At 41.7% G+C, this 17,502-nt stretch overlaps 1 protein-coding gene across 9 annotated transcripts in view; it reads right to left on the bottom strand.

Annotated features, from left to right (window-relative positions):
- Positions 1 to 17,502, bottom strand: part of DIAPH2 (diaphanous related formin 2) — a 359,470-nt gene that overhangs the window by 136,768 nt on the left and 205,200 nt on the right. The gene's annotated exons all lie outside the window — the stretch shown is intronic.

The raw sequence follows: 17,502 nt of genomic DNA, 5'->3' as shown, positions 1-17,502 counted from the left end.
TCCCCATGAGATCAGCAGCAAGTCAAACCAGTTTATTGTGATTTATTTATTTTAAAGTGGTTTTACTTATAACACAACAAGAAAACAACACATAAACCATGGTCAAAAAACAATGTAAAAGATTATCTGATTACTATGCAATATATATATATATATATATATATATATATATATATATATATATATATATATTTGCTTTCGTAGATTTTCACGGGTACAGGAATGCAGGTTTTGGTGTCTTCGGGTGTCTTCCCGTGTAAGAGTTGGGGTGTCTAGGCGACGTTTCGACGAGGTCTCACTCGTCATCTTCAGGCTGGTGCTTTCGGCTTCTTGTTACTGGAACAGAGCAGGATCTCAGTGTTTGAGTTCCTATAAATACTGTTGAGGGGGTGTGGTGTATAGCCTCCAACGTTCTGGGCAGAGAGGAAGTTCCCAGGTAGTGTGCCTTTTCTTCTTTTGTTCCTTAATTACTTGAGGGATATCTTGAGTGATTTCTTGAGTGATATTCTGAGTACCACTTAGGTGGGTCATTAGGTGTGGATTAGTTGCTAAAGCTTTCGTGTCTTGACCTCTTGAGCTTGTGAAGAGTTTTTCTGAGAAGATGGCTGTACTGCACTTAGTTGTGCTCTGGCTTGGCTTCGTGTATAGGGGCGAGCTGTGGTTTTGTGCCCTGTGCCAGCCAGATCTGTGTAGGGATTGCAGGGGGGTGCACAGATAAATTACAGACACCTCTCCACAGATAAATTACAGACACCATCCAGTAGCCAAACCATAGTGGCACCTCCGGATGCTGCACCCCCCTGCAATCCCTACACAGATCTGGCTGGCACAGGGCACAAAACCACAGCTCGCCCCTATACACGAAGCCAAGCCAGAGCACAACTAAGTGCAGTACAGCCATCTTCTCAGAAAAACTCTTCACAAGCTCAAGAGGTCAAGACACGAAAGCTTTAGCAACTAATCCACACCTAATGACCCACCTAAGTGGTACTCAGAATATCACTCAAGAAATCACTCAAGATATCCCTCAAGTAATTAAGGAACAAAAGAAGAAAAGGCACACTACCTGGGAACTTCCTCTCTGCCCAGAACGTTGGAGGCTATACACCACACCCCCTCAACAGTATTTATAGGAACTCAAACACTGAGATCCTGCTCTGTTCCAGTAACAAGAAGCCGAAAGCACCAGCCTGAAGATGACGAGTGAGACCTCGTCGAAACGTCGCCTAGACACCCCAACTCTTACACGGGAAGACACCCGAAGACACCAAAACCTGCATATATATATATATATATATATATATATATATATATATATATATATATATATAATCTTCCACATAGTAATATACAGATAATAGCAGCCATCTACTGTCGTCTTCTTTTTGGCATTTTTTTAAGCTATCACAAGACATTAAAGCTCAATACATCTGGAACAAAAAGGCAGATGACCATCATTGGTTTAGATGGTTCCTATATTACATTTATCTATTCACACTTTGATGTCAGGTGCAGGGAAACCACCAGAATATGGTTGCAGGAAAGCATTTTTTTAACCATCAAAATGGTCAGATACAAATAGCACATACACAAATAAGAAATATGGACTTAATTGCCTCTAATCCTACAACACTGCAGCTTTGACTATCTGGGGGCTATTTCAAACACAAGTAGGGAACCCTAAAAATTGTGGTAGAGCAATTAAATGTATACTTAATCCTCTCAGCAGAATAAGTACCTTACAATATTTTAGAAGTGGGGGTGCTAGCAATACAAATATTTGTTTAAACACAGGATATTTTTCAGTGCTATTGGCTGAATATTAGTGTGCCTTCCCACGCAGTGACGTAAAATTAAACAAGGAATGGTTTGCATTGTTCCAAGTGCCACTATTCTGTTATAGTAAGCACACTGCAGCTTTTTATTAGCAACTGAAGAGGACTGGAAATCAACCTGAGATCTACTTAACCTTCACAACAATTGCAGTTACAAATTGCATAATTGTTACCTAAAGCGGAAGGAAGCAATCTCACACAGAAGTCAGACTTTTAGAACAACGTGAAGGCAAATAAAGGTTAACATTCTATTAAGAGAATAATTAAGGCATATTGCTCCCATTCTTCTGTTTCAAATTAAATAAATGTTTCATTTAATTATTTTTTTAAAAAAAGTTGTTGAAAATGTAGCTTTTCATTTTAACCAACGGCAGGCTGAATGGTTGTGTTATAGTGGTGGCTTTAGCCTTGAACAAGCTGGTATTTGCAAGTGGCACACTGACTTTGGAAAGCTTTTCCGTATCAGGTGTGAGTTGCACCAACATTGACTCAGTTTCAGCAGCAGGAAACAACAGGGCTGCTGACTCAAGCATTTGACTAAAGGGTGTTTCTCACCTGGTTAACATAGTTGTGTCTAATTATATTGTTGTTTTTACTTAAGTTGTATTTAAATGAAATGTTCCTTTATTGTAACTTAATGCTGTATCTTACTCAGGGGTTGTGTGAACATTGAATAATTTAAATAAATTAAGTGTTTGCTGCACACCAGTACTGCATTTTCCGTATTTCTGCCAATGTTCTTCTAGAGAGCACGCCAAATCTTTAAAAGTCAGGCCAATTTATGTATCTTTCTGTCTATAAAACTGCTGTTTAGATGTACACAACCTAGAGACATCCAAATACAAGGCACACAGAAAGGGGATGCTACCTCATATTTTAGACTCGACCTGTTAAAGTTTTAAACCTTTTTAAGAATGTAATCTTGATGTGCTGTGAATAGAGTGATAAACTATAGAGTCTTACAGTGATATATTCTAGTTATTGTTTTTGGTAACTGATTTCTAATAAAAAATGAAGCAACTCTTAAAATTAAAATTGTGTTTGGGATGGTGGGGCAATGGATCAAACATTCATAGTTCTTTTAACGTAAAGAATTATAGACAAACCATTGCAGAGAGAAATGGTTAAAAAAAACTTTTAAAAGTTGAAACTACAATAAGGTTTCAGACATAAAAGGGGGTTGGGACAAAATGAATAGCAAATTATATGTATCTGAGATCTAAAGAACTATGAACACAGCTCCAAGAGTCTAAGTGGGCTGTGGACTTCTATTTCCTTCAAAGAGCAGTTCTGCACCACCACCCCATCATACCACAGGTTAACTTATTTTGAAACCCAGGAGAGCTTCAAAATCAGTCATGTAAGGTTGATGGACGTAGACCAGAGAGATCTTGATTCAAAAATCTGCTCAGCCACAAAACTTACTAAGCTACCTCGGTGCAGTGCTTTTTACCTTAACCTAACCTGATGCATAGGATGGTTGATATGTTGAAGAAGTTTGGGAATGATGGTGAAAACCCTCTGCACTGGGTAGGAAAAATAATTTTCTCAGTGGCTGAAAGTGTCAAAAAAATCCATAAAACCTATAACGCAACACAAGATTTAGAAAACAAACAACCTTTAATGCAAGATACAGAAATGCATCTAAACTATATAATAATGTTGTCTCTCTTGACTGCTAAGATGCAGGCAAGTGAGGTTTCCATTATTCAGCTGTCAAGGAACTCCCTTTTCGAAATGTCGAGTGCCTACTGCATTTGTCTTTTCCCTGTGGAGGAACTGTATGAGGGGATTTCACTTGCTCACTTTTATCAGACCTGCTTCCATCTTAAAGTGGCTGTCTTCTCCTCTTATTAGCAGAAAGTAAAAGCCAACAGGCAGGGAAGCAAGCAAAATGTGAGTCAAGAGGAAGATATGTAAAGGAAGAGAGGGGAGGAAATTAAATGTTGTTGTTGTTGTTATCATCCAGTAGCACCTTAGAGACCAACTAAGTTTGTTCTTGGTATGAGCTTTCGTGTGCATGCTAAGAACAAACTTAGTTGGTCTCTAAGGTGCTATTGGACTATATATATATATATATATATATATATATATATATATATATATATATCAATCAGACCAACATGGCTACCTACCTGAATCTATGATGATGATATAAGTTGGCTGTTGCATATGGATTTGTGCTAAATATCAGCCAACAAATTTTGTTTGACAAAGGTGTGTCTGATCTGTGACTGCACCTGGGTGTCCAGGTTTTGCTCCCTACCTCAATAGCCTTCAGCTAAGAAGTAAATACTTATCTTTTTAGAAGGCTTTTGGGCTGCAAAATCTTGCAGAGCATGGGATTTTACATTATATAGGTGTGTACCTATTGAAAACAAAAATGTGATTCTGCTCTCATTGTTTCCTCTTTGTCACAACATTGAGCTAGTTTACACAAATTCATACTTTTTGAGACTTTTAATAAATATTTTAAAAGTTAGAAAGCTGGTGGAAGTTATTTCAGTTACTAAATTAAGTACGTGTAGAAAAGAGAGAAATGCTTTACAAAGCCTGCAAACAATGAAGATATGAATGGAATGACGTGGCGGGGGAGGGATATCTTTCACAGCAGGCAGCATACCATTGTTAGCATGGAGTATAAAGGACTAGGGACTAACCTGATGGAATAAATTGACACTGACACTGGCACTGAAGTGAAGAGGGAAGTGACAAATGAACAGCTTCCAGAGAACAGCTGACATAACTAATTTAAAGGGAACATGTGAAAGAATTTTGAAGTTTTCTCCTTCATACCACATACTTCATAATACTATATGGAAGCTGCTGTTTTCTGAAGATTTTTTTTTAATAGTTCACACTGGTCCCAATATGAATTAAACAGACTTACAGAACAGTAGTAAGACTACATGGTACTATTATTAAAGAAGGGAAGTGTCATTTTCCAATATGCATATCCAAATATTGTTATTGACTCTGGATAAACCACCACTTACAAATCCATGAAAGCTCTGCAGACTTCTACCATTTCATTTTTGTAGCTGGGTGGAACAGAAAGGGAAAGAAAAAACTCAATGAAAAGGGCAGTTGGACAACCACCTTTCTTTTGCTGGGAGAAGGCAACAAATAAGGACATAATTCTGCTAGAGTTGTAATTTGAAACATTTTATGTTTCAGCTAACACCTGTGCTTTGTTAATTTCCTTCATTTTCGCTGCATATTTGACAGTAAACACCACTATACAACTGGATGTTATTAATCACTGTGTGCTGCCAGTGGTGGGAAAAGAAAGAAAGGGTTGGAAGAGGTTTGCAACTCGTGCAGAGCCGCTTCCCAATGAAAGAACCCCAAGCAATCATAGGGAACAAAGAACAACTTGCTATTTATAAATATAAAATACACTGCAGTAGCAGAGCAAAATAACAGCACAAGTAAATGTTTCTCTTTAAAAACCAAGGTTTGCTATAGTAACAACAACAAAAGCAACACAAACAAAAGATTGATCATTGACATGCATAGCATTATGAAGAAATGAAGTGACCTCGGCTATCTAGTTCTTTCATTAACAAAAATACATGAATATTCAGTAGGAAGAGTGGGAACAAAACAATTCAGTTTTCATAGGTCCTGTTCCTTGCAGAAATCACAAGGCTGATGTAGCACATATATGACATGTATAAATGTTTTATGTGCTTCACACAGTTTACCTCAATCCTTTTTCAAAGATGTCATCCATTAATTCCAGGTGTGAAGCTTAGTAATCACCAGCAATTCTTACCAATAATTCCTCTCAACAGATTGTTAATTCATACAACTGTGCAATCTAATTGGCCCCTAGCTTGATGCAGTTGTCATTTGAGGTGTTTGCAGCAAGCACAAATTATTGTCTTGAATGCCAGAATATCATTTTAATACAAATTGGCCTTGTCAAACCTTGACCCTAACAGTCGAATCATTTGTGAATGATAACTTGGAAGAAAGCACCACTGAATTTGAAGTGAGTTTCTCCAAATTAAGTATGGACAGGAGCCTAGCCTAAACCATGTTAAACAGGACATGTTGATACACTGATATTTAGAACTGAACTGACTACAGCAGTAATATAAACAGAGGCAAATAAAATAAACCTTAGGCAGAAATTATCATTAGTGAGCTTTGATGCCCTTTTAAAAAAGTTTTTGAAGAAATAGCTATCACCCTGGAAGGGATTTTTTTCTCATCTTTAGTGACAAAATTAGTGTAAATATGTAACAAGATGAGTCTGCTGGATCAGGTCCATCTAGCGCAGTGTTCTGTTCTCACAGTGGCCAACCAGAGGCCTGTGGGAAACCAGCAAGCAGGACTTGAGCATAAAAGCAGTGTCTCTCCTTTGATTTCTAGCAACTTGTTTTCAGAAGCATTCCAAGTTTATGACCATCATTGCCTCCTGTGGGAGCAAGTTCCATTATCGAACTATGTGAAGATAGCTGTCTAAATGTAGCATATAACTAAAGGAAATCCAACAGAAACAAAGTTGCACTATAAAGAACTTAAGGATACTGAATCAAACTGAAGCACCAAGTTTTCAGGTATCAGTGGTACAAAAAATTGTAAAGGAAAGGCAGACTGGAACAAAGGAATCTTCAAGGCATATGTTTGAAGGTCTGTGCTAAAGGGGTGTTTTGTTGTGCCATAGGAAATTTCACAAACATGGGGGCTACCACTGAGTAGGCCCTTTCCCAGAGTTCTAGCCACATCCATTGGCCACAACGTGCTGTTGAACTTTGGGACTAAAAGGCTTTGGGGGGCAGAAATACCTTCAGATAGATAGAACAACAATTGAGTAAGAGTTTCCTTTACATTCCTCTTTTCATACATTACTGCAGAAACTCAGCATGACATTCATTGAAGCTTACTTAAACCTGATGCCCATTACCATTTTATAATGAAGACACATGAATAGACTATAACCCGTGTCCTTTCGGTTTAATTAATATTGAAGATTTTGCACATATTATTACATATTCTTCTTTCAGTAATATACTGAAGGAACAATTTTCTGGTCAGTTCTTAAGGAGATATCTGAAGAAGTATATCCAAGAGAATAATCAATATGACATGCCTATGAAAGATAAGCAGAAACTGCACTTTTTCTAGTTGCAACAATTGATGTCAAGGTTTGTTTTTGTTTTTTAAAAAAGGAGAATGCTATACTCCATCATCACAGAGAGTCAGAATTTCATATCAGCTTGTTCTTTTTGCCTGCTCTGGGCAACTCCTCCTGAAGGAACAAGCTCACAGTTTGGGGGTGCTTCTGGCTCCAGCTCTGTCACTGGAGGCTCAGGTAGTCTTTATGACTAGAAGTGCCTTCTACCAACTGCAACTGGTTTGACAGCTACAGCCATTCCTGGGCTGGAAAAGCCTTGCCACAGTAGCTCATGCGTTGGTTACTGCAATGAGCTCTATGTGAGGCTTTCCTCACACTTGATCCAGAAGCTGCAGCAAGTGCATAAAGCTGCAGCATGACTGCTGACAGGAGTGAGGCCTTGTCAGCATACAACACCTCAGAGATCTGCTGTGGTTGCAGATTTGATAGCCTCTAAGTTCAAGGTGTTATTATTAGCATATAAAGCCCTCAACAACCTGGGAACAGTTTACCTTCAAGATCACCTTACCCTACACACGCTCTCTTGACCACTTCGATTGGTGGAATTGGCATCACATAATACCCGCTCCGCATTTGTAAGAACGTAATCATTTAGTGTGGCAGCACATACACTTTGGAACTCCCTGCCTAATGAAATCAAGTGCCTTCAATGTCCTTTTTTCAGTGCCTGCTAAAAACATTCCTGTTTAGACAAGCCTACCCAGATGCTGAGATAGTATAGGTAATTTTAATCTGTTTTAGTATTTTAACTTTTTTATGTTTTAAAATAGGGCTGTTATTTTTCCTTGGTTTTACTGCTTTGTCTTTTGTACAAAGCACTTCGAGGGGGGTTTTATTTTTACAATTAAGCAGTGTATATATATTTTTATAAATAAATAAAGTAAATAAATGAAAGTATACAATTTTGTTTGGATTTGTGTACATTTTATTTAGGTTAACTTGTGATATCCTTATATGAATGTATAGCCCATTTGATTGCCCATTACTTGCTTTGGGATTTTCCTATGCCTACATACAAATGAACAAATTTTAATCAGAAATTTGAAGGCAATTTGTTTCATTTCAATTTGTATTTAAGACTTCTCTACTTATTAGGACCTAGCAGTATGTTAAAAATACTATTCATGAATCTGTCTCCACTTGTGACATCCCTTTCCCAGAACATTGCAACTTATCTTGCATTGCTTTCCTAGTGAAAAGCCCCTCCTCTAAACACACACACTTTTGCTACTGGGACAAATAGCTGCTTAGAGAGGATTTTCATTGGGAAAATGTGGGGGGGGGCATTAAATCCCTTCACCTTTCCTACAGTGCTGAACAAGTTTGTGCCTCTCTGCATTCACGCATCTCCATTGTAACATATAGTTGAGTCTTTGGTGCTCCAGGTGAGGATGAAATGAATTATCTGCTGATTGTGTGCTAATATAATCTTCCTCAACTGCTTTGAGCTAAACAATACTTTAATATTCCTCACAGAAACTTTTAATTTTCAGCCTCTGGTTATGCCCCAAATTTATTGTGAGACCATCCATACTGAAACTAATATTTGGAATTAATTCAAAATATACATGGAGCAGCTGAGATGTATGCCTACTCAAAGAGCATCTGATAGCTCCTGAAAACACAGGAAACTCCACAAAATGGATTCAGGTTAATAGTGAAGGAAGTATACTAATGACCAGACAACTATATACAGAATCCTCCCTGCTAATTCATCCAAATGAAAGTGACTGAAGAAAAACACTACTATTGGGAAGCTTATGAGTGGCTGCAATAGGGGGGGAAATAGCATTATTGTTGACTTTTGACAAGTTTATTATATAGAACCTTCCCAAATAAATGGAAAACCAGCCCAAACTATGTAAGAAATAATTATGTCAAAACTTGCAATTTGCTCAAGTTTAGCAATATATTCTTACTGAGTAATATGATTTCCAAATGAAAAAGTCTGGCAGACATGGACAAAAATATGGACCAGGACCACAGAGAAATTACAAGATGTTTAAATGTTCTGGACCGCAAAATCTTGTGTCATAAGCAGAGCCAGGGTAACTGGGCAAGCTACTGAAGGCTTTGAAAAGATGTCTGAAACAATTACAGTGGTACCTTGGAAGTCGAATGGAATGCATTCTGGAAGTCCGTCCGACTTCCAAAATATTTGGAAACCAAGGCGTGGCTTCCGATTGGCTGCAGGAAGCTCCTGCAGCCAACCGGAAGCTGCATCGGATGTTTGGGTTCCAAAGAATGTTCACAAACTGGAACACTCACTTCCAGGTTTGCGGCATTAGGGAGCCAAAATGTTCGACTTGCAGGGTGTTTGGGATCCAAGGTACGACTGTATACTATTCCCTCAAAGTTCAAATGTACAGTGGAACTTCTACTTACCACCATAATCCGTTCCGGTGGCCCGTCCTTTAGGCGAAACGGGTTGGTGGTAGAAGTGCCACTGTGCGCATGTGCAGGCGGCGGCAGCCACTTCTGCATATGTGCAGGTGGTGGCCGCTACTTCTGTGCATGTGCAAACGGCAGAAGCTGCTTCTGTGGGTGCGTGAATTGCAGCAAAACCAGTATTTACTTCTGGGTTTGCCACAGACGCGACTTGGATCGGGCCCAAGTAAAGTCAGTCCTAAGTAGAAGTTCTACTGTAATAATAATAATAATAATAATAATAATAATAATAATAATAAATTTTATTTATATCCCACCCTCCCCAGCCGAAGCCGGGCTCAGGGCAGCTAACAACAATAAAACAGTACAAAAGTACAGCATAAACAACATTCTAAAATCATTCATTATAAAATTAATTAATTCAAGCCACTGGCAACCATTGGGCCAGTGCTCTGCAAAGATTGCCGAGGGAAGGAGTCAGGCTGTGCCCTGGCCAAAGGCCTGGTGGAACAGCTCTGTCTTGCAGGCCCTGCGGAAAGATGTCAAGTCCTGCAGGGCCCTGGTCTCTTGTGACAGTGTTCCACCAGATCGGAGCCACAGCCAAAAAAGCCCTGGCTCTAGTTGAGGCCAGCCTAACTTCTCTGTGGCCTGGGACCTTCAAGATGTTTTTATTTGAAGACCGTAAATTTCTCTATGGGGCATACCAGGAGAGGCGGTCCCGTAGGTACGAGGGTCCTAGGCCATATAGGGCTTTAAAGGTTAAAACCAGCACCTTAAACCTGATCCTGTACTCCACCGGGAGCCAGTGCAGCTGGTATAGCACCGGGTGAATGTGATCTCGCAGCAAAGACCTCGTAAGGAGTCTCGCTGCAGCATTCTGCACCCGCTGGAGTTTCTGGGTCAGTCTCAAGGGCAGCCCCACGTAGAGCGAGTTACAATAATCCAGTCTGGAGGTGACCGTCGCGTGGATCACAGTGGCTAGGTCAGGGCGAGAGAGATAAGGAGCCAACTGCTTAGCTTGGCGGAGATGGAAAAATGCCGCCTTTGTTATAGCTGCAATCTGCGCCTCCATGGAAAGGGAGGTGTCGAAGATTACACCCAAACTCTTAACAGACGGTGCTGGCACTAATTGCGCCCCCACAAGAGATGGGAGTTGCCCCCCCAATCCCATATCGCCCCGTCCCAGCCACAGGACCTCTGTCTTCGAAGGATTTAGCTTCAACCGGCTCCCACGTAACCATCCAGCCACAGTTTCCAAACATCTGGTCAGTGTGTCTGGGGCCGAGTCAGGATGGCCATCCGTCAACAGATAGAGTTGGGTGTCATCGGCATACTGACGGCAACCCAGCCCAAAACTCCGAACAAGCTGGGCGAGGGGGCGCATAAAGATGTTGAAAAGCATCGGGGAAAGTATCGCACCCTGAGGTACTCCACACACCAAGGAGTGGCGCGATGACAATTCCCCCCCAAGCGCCACCCTCTGTCCCCGACCAGAGAGAAACGAGCGCAGCCGTTGAAGGACTGTGCCCTGGATCCCCACGTCGGCAAGGCGGTGGTCCAGAAGTTCGTGATCGACCATGTCAAAAGCTGCTGACAGATCTAGAAGAATCAGCAGCCCCGACCCGCCTCGATCCAGCTGTCTACGAAGATCATCTGTTAGGGCAACCAGAGCCGTCTTGGTCCCATGATCAGCGCGGAAGCCGGACTGGAATGGATCCAGAGCCGATGTTTCATCCAGAAACCCACCAAGCTGTTCAGCAACCGCTCTCTCAATCACCTTACCCAGGAACGGAAGATTCGAAACCGGGCGGTAATTGGATAGATCTAAAGGATCTAATGATGCGCACCACTGCCTCCTTCAGTTCCCCTGGGAATGTCCCCGTGCCAAGGGACAAATTGATGATATCCCCCACGAGGGCCCACACCTCGTCTGGACACGCTCTAATCAGCCAAGACGGGCACGGGCCGAGAGGGCAGGTGGTGGGCTTTCCAGCTCGGAGGAGTCTGTCCACATTGGCTGGGGATATCCAGTCGAAGTGGTCCAATACTGGTCCAATACTGGACCCGAGGACAGTTGAGGGGCCTCCAGTTCCTTTATTGTATCCAAATTGGCAGGGAGGTCATGGCGGAGCAACAAGACCTTCTCCGCAAAAAAGCTCGCAAATGCCTCATAGCTGTGTGTCAAATTGTTATTTAAATTTAGCTGCCCTCAAGGGACGTTAAAGACCTGATTATACTAAATAATTGCGCTGGGCGAGAGCTAGCGGATGCAATGGAGGCTGAGAAGTATGATTTCTTAGCAGCCTTCACCGCCATCTCGTAGGTTTTCATAAAAGCCCTATAAGATGTACTTGAGGCACTGTCAAGGGCACCCCGCCATACTAGCTCTAGCCGTCTGAGGTCCCGCTTCATTTTCCGGAGCTCCTCGGTAAACCAGGGAGCCCGGTTTCTGCGGGGTCGCAGAGGGCGCTTAGGTGCGATCTCATCGATGGCTGCCAGGAGCTGGGTATTCCAGCCCTCAACAAGCTCAGTCAATGAGTCGCCAGGGGGAGCAAGGTCCCGCAAGGCTTGGCGGAATCTATCAGGGTCCATCAGCCTCTGCGGGCAAGCCCAAATCAGCTCGCCACCTAAGCAGGGTGGGGGTGGAAAGTCAATCCTGGCTTTCAGAGCGTAGTGATCAGACCATGGCACCTTCATCGAAGGAGACATGATCACATCTATACCTACGCCAAAGATCAAATCCAGCGTGTGGCCTGCTTGATGTGTGGGGCCCGAAACAAACTGGGAGAGCCCTAGTGTCGCCATGGAAGACACCAGGTCCAGAGCCTGTGGGGAGGGAGTGGCGACAGCATGGATGTTAAAGTCCCCCAATACCAATAGGTTAGAGAACTCCAAGGCCCAGCCGGCCACCGCCTCCAATAGGCCTAACAGGGTGGCTGCTGGTGCGCTAGGTGGCCGGTACACCAGCCAGACAGCCAAGCTCTCCTCGGAGCCCCACACTAGGCCAACACATTCAATGCAATGTAGATCCCAACCAGCCCTTAGGCCTCCCCTGGTCTAGCCAAAATGGTTTTCCAGTTAAATTTCCTTGAGCAAGTACCAGATTCTCCAAATTCCCTAGTTCTTTACTTTCCCTGCCTATTCCCTCAATTTGCCTGCTTCCCCAAAGCTGCCTAAAGCTCTTTCTAGATCTAGTAGCATCATAGAAATATAGAACTGTATAGTTGGAAGGGACTGAGAGTTATACAGTCCAAACCTCTGCAATGCAGGAATCTCAACACTTGGACCTCATCAACACTGATACTGTACCAGACCCTGCTAAGCTTTTCGAACGTGCTAGTAGTTTTACTGCTGCATCACTAGGAGGAGGGTCAATATTTTCCTTTAGGCTCTTGTTCCATTGTGCTCTACCTTTACTCCCAGAGCCCTGCATTTCTAGCTTCCCAGCACCAGCACCTTAGTCCCCACAAGATCCTCCAACAGATTTACCATATCAAGGCTTACTGATAAAGCAGATGTTTTGAACACAGAAGGTTCCATATTCAATCCCTAGAATTTCTAGGTAGGGCTGGGAAATCCTGAGACCCTACAAGCTAGTTACTGATGCCAACAATCAGCTAGCTGCAGCAGTTTCCTCCATTTCAACATAATGCTATAGCTTTCTTAGAAACTGCAACACCTTTAAAAAACAAAAGTGTGTTTGTGATAGACAAAAGCAAAGATTCTGAAAAAACACACCAAAGTACACTTTCAAAACATGTTGCAAGACACAACGGGGAATCGACAGGTCAACACCATACTGTGGCACATGTGCCCCTCACAGGGGTTAAATATGTGTGTGCCATCAACATCCTCAATTGCGTGAAGGAGATTTCTGGACAAGGTGAAAGGCCATAAGGGACCACCTCCAGAAAACATCCCCCCCAACAATCTTGTAAGATCTGACAGCAGTTGAACAGAGCCCATATTCATGTTTTTCAAGCCTCCCAAAGGAAAGGTCATTTGTACAGTGTGACAAATTGCTTCATGTTCATACTATTTGTTTCTTCGTTCACTCTTCTGCAGCAGTATAAGGAATGAAAAGTTGCTAAAACGGAGACCGGGGCTTGCACAAAGTAAGCAACTCATAGAGCAGAAAAAACCAAACACATTATGAAGGTTATATTTCTTACACCTAGATTCTGTTCAGTTACTTATAAGTCCCCCTGATACACAGAAAACTGTATCTAAATGCCTGAATTTAGGACCAAAGCAGCAGACAGCCTCAAGATCCAGATATAAAGTATCCATGGTTGACAGCAATATCATAAAGACAACCTTCAACCATGCAAGTACACCTGCCTACTAAGATCATCTTCAGGGGCCCTCTTGTGTGCCCCCAAATCCTGGAAATACACTTGGTTGGGACCAGGGAAAGCACCTTTTTGGTAACCATAACTAGACTTTGTAGCTCTCTTTGAAGGGAAATGCAGCTTTCCTCCAACAGACTCTTGTCTTTCAACATCTACATGCAGTCGCTGGAAGAGATCATCAGGGGGTTTGGGCTGGTGTCCATCAATATGCAGATGATACCCAGCTCTACCTTTCTTTTAAATCAGAACCAGAGAAGGCAGTGAAGGTCCTGTGTGAGTGTCTGGAGGCAGTTGAAGGATGGATGGCGGCTAACAGATTGAGCTTGAATCCTTACAAGACAGAAGTACTGTTTTGGGGGGACAGGAGGCGGGCAGGTATGGAGGACTCCCTGATCCTGAATGGGGTAACTGTGCCCCTGAAGGACCAGGTGCGCAGCCTGGGAGTCATTTTGGACTCACAGCTGTCCATGAAGGCACAGGTCAATTCTGTGTCCAGGGCAACTGTTTACCAGCTCCATCTGGTACGCAGGCTGAGACCCTATCTGCCCGCAGACTGCCTTGCCAGAGTAGTGCATGCTCTGGTTATCTCCCTACTGCAATGCATTCTACGTGGGGCTACCTTTGAAGGTGACATGGAAACTACAACTAATCCAGAATGCGGCAGCCAGACTGGTGACTGGGGGTGGCCCCCAAGACCACATAACACCGGTCTTGAAAGACCTACATTGGCTCCCAGTACGTTTCCTAGAATAATTCAAAGTGTTGGTGCTGACCTTTAAAGCCATAAATGGCCTCGGTCCAGTATATCTGAAAGAGCATCTCCACCCCCATCATTCTACCCGGACACCGAGGTCCAGCGCTGAGGGCCTTCTGGCAGTTCCCTCACTAAGAGAAGCCAAGATACAGGGAACCAAGCAGAAGGCTTTCTCAGTAGTGGCGTCCACCCTGTGGAACACTCTCCCACCAGATGTCAAAGAGAACAACAGCTACCAAACTTTTAGAAGACATCTGAAGCTTTTAATGTTTGATGTATTACTGTATTTTAATATTTGGTCGGAAGCCGCCCAGAGCGGCTGGGGAAGCCCAGCCAGATGAGCGGGGTATAAATTTTAAAAAATATTATTATTGTTGTTGTTGTTGTTGTTGTTGTTGTTGTATTTCGGTAAAGCCCAGAGCATTTGGGTGGTAGAGTGATGTTTTACTGTACGGATTTTAACCATCTCCATATTCTGAGTGTTTCTAATTGCTGCAGCATTCTATTATTTCCTGCTACTGATTTAGTATTGGACTGTACGAGGCATTTTCTGTAAACTGTAAATCTGACAGACATTGAGCTGTATCTTGAGACACTGAGCTGTATCTGCATGGCGTATCTTGATTGCTAGTCACTTTTCGTTTTTCTGAGGAAGAGTGGGATATATCTTTTTTTAAAATAAATAATTTCTTCCTCATCTTGCAAGTTTCCCTTCTTTTGGCTTAAAATCTACTACTTCCTTATACCATTATATCACCATTCAACAGAATATATGAAACCATACTAGAACAGAGATATTTCTATATGCTCATCTCAAATTTTCTACCTGTCATGCACAAATAAGCAAATATGCACCAATATCCATTTGAGAATGCTACCTCATACAAAGAATTTGGCTGGCAGAACTGACTTTGCCCCAGTGCTAATAAAGCAAGCATATTTTTTTTACCTAAAGTTAGACATTGAACCTAAGCAGATTTCATTAGAAATTACTTTCAAAGCATCTGAAACTAACTTTAGAAGCAACTTTCCTCACATATGGCTCACTAAGCTGTAGCACATAAGACTCCATGCCAAAAAAGGAAATAACAAATGATTTAACTAGTAAGCTCATGGGAAACACTCTGATACTGGAACTGCATTTGTTCTTAGCCAAAAGGCTGAGAAATAGTAATTCAGTGTTTGACACCCAAAAAAGTTCAACACAGTGTGTTTAATGAAGGCACACTGAAAGTTTGTGCATCTTTCACTTCATAAATATCTGACCTTTTCTGGCCTTGCTGTAAAGCCTGGTTAACACAATTAGTAAATAACACATTTACTTTGTTTACTCATTTTAAACCTTAATGTGCAAAGGTAAAATGTATTTGTGAACCCTGGTTTGTGCAGGAAGATTCAATAACTAAGAAAGATTAATGGATTTCGACTAAGAAACAAAGCAACTTGGACATCTAGGTTACTCCTAATGTAGCATCTAAAAAGTGATTCACAAAACTTCACCTGCAGCGATAGCCATTGTTTCCTGATTTCACTGTGAATGAGATCTATGAGTGTACACTTCACATGATTTGTTACAATACTCTTATGCATGTTGAAATTGGCTCTAGCAAATACTTAATTAAGAAAACTGACTGCAGTGGAAGGCACTAATTATACCACTTTTTCTGTTATAAAGTGTTTTTCTGAAATCAAATAATTCTTTACACATTATCATGAAGATTCTACAAGACCAGTAAACTAAGCTTGGTGACAGAGAAATTGGCATTCATTTAATGATCACATTGCATTGGTGTAAATCAGTCATGAAGGTAGAAGGTGTTTCAATTTTTCTCTAAGAGGGCATAATCAAAAGTTTATTCATCTTACAATAAACATGAAGTTTGTTTGGAATGAGTTCAGCAACTCAGTCACACCAATATAATCACACCCCTTTCCCCTCCTGCCCTTCTCTCCACTCCATGGGAAGATGAACATAGAGAGTAACAGAGTGGTATGTTAAATATCATGTATTCTGGCTCATCTTTGCTTATGTTAAGCACCCATTTAGTTTAGTTACAACTCTCAAGAATAGGTTCTGTTTAGCTCTATTTGTGTAGTATGGCGGTCTGGATTACCTCTGCTATTACTCCTAGAGATCCAAAGCAGCTCTAAAGATTGAAAAACTGCAACAATTTGGGAGATGAAACCACACAACAAACTGCCAGCATAGAGAAATGGGGAGAAGGAGGGGGAGAGATGAATGAACATGCTGAAACACACACACACAATTCTAAAATATTGAACACAAAAATGGTGACAACCCTTGCAAAAAAAAGAGAGGAAGCCCTCCCATACAAAAACACTTTTTCCTTTGAAGGAAAAAGGAAGAGGAAAACAACAGAAAGAAAAGATATGAGCTGATCTAGAAGCAGGCGGGATGTCAGATCTTTCACAGGTAAGGAGAAGGCATCATGCCAGTTGAATCATGACAACAGGCCCTCTTTTATTTCTGCCAGGAATGTGCACCACCATCTTTATTATAGGACTTTTCTGATCAATTAGTGTCAAGTCTAAAAATCTCCGATATAATAATAATAATAATACCCCACCCATCTGACTAGGTTGCGCAAGCCACTCAGGGTGGCTTCCAATATACAAAAGCACAACAGAACATCGCACATTAAAAGTTTCTCGATACAGGGCTGCCTTCAGATGCCTATACTTATTCCTTTGACATCTGATGGGAGGGCATTCCACAGGGCTGGCGCCACTACCAATAAGGCCCTCTGCCTAGTTCCCTGTAACTTCACACCTTACAATGAGGGAACCACCAGAAGGCCCTCGGAGCTGGACCTCAGTGTCTAGGTTAAATGCTTGGGGTGGAGATGCTTCTTCAAGTATAAAGGGCTGAAGGTGTTTACAATTGTATTCATGTATCCAAAAGCATAGAAATAGTTAAGGCTTCTGTGCCATACCTTTTACGTTTGAGAAAGAAATCTAGAATCTCTCCTTGTTAAGTAAGATAGCTTAACACAAATCAGACTGTAC

This window comes from Podarcis liolepis (assembly GCF_965112155.1).
Source record: "Podarcis liolepis genome assembly, chromosome: Z".
NCBI lineage: Eukaryota > Metazoa > Chordata > Lepidosauria > Squamata > Lacertidae > Podarcis > Podarcis liolepis.
This window is presented reverse-complemented; position numbering and strand designations above follow the sequence as displayed.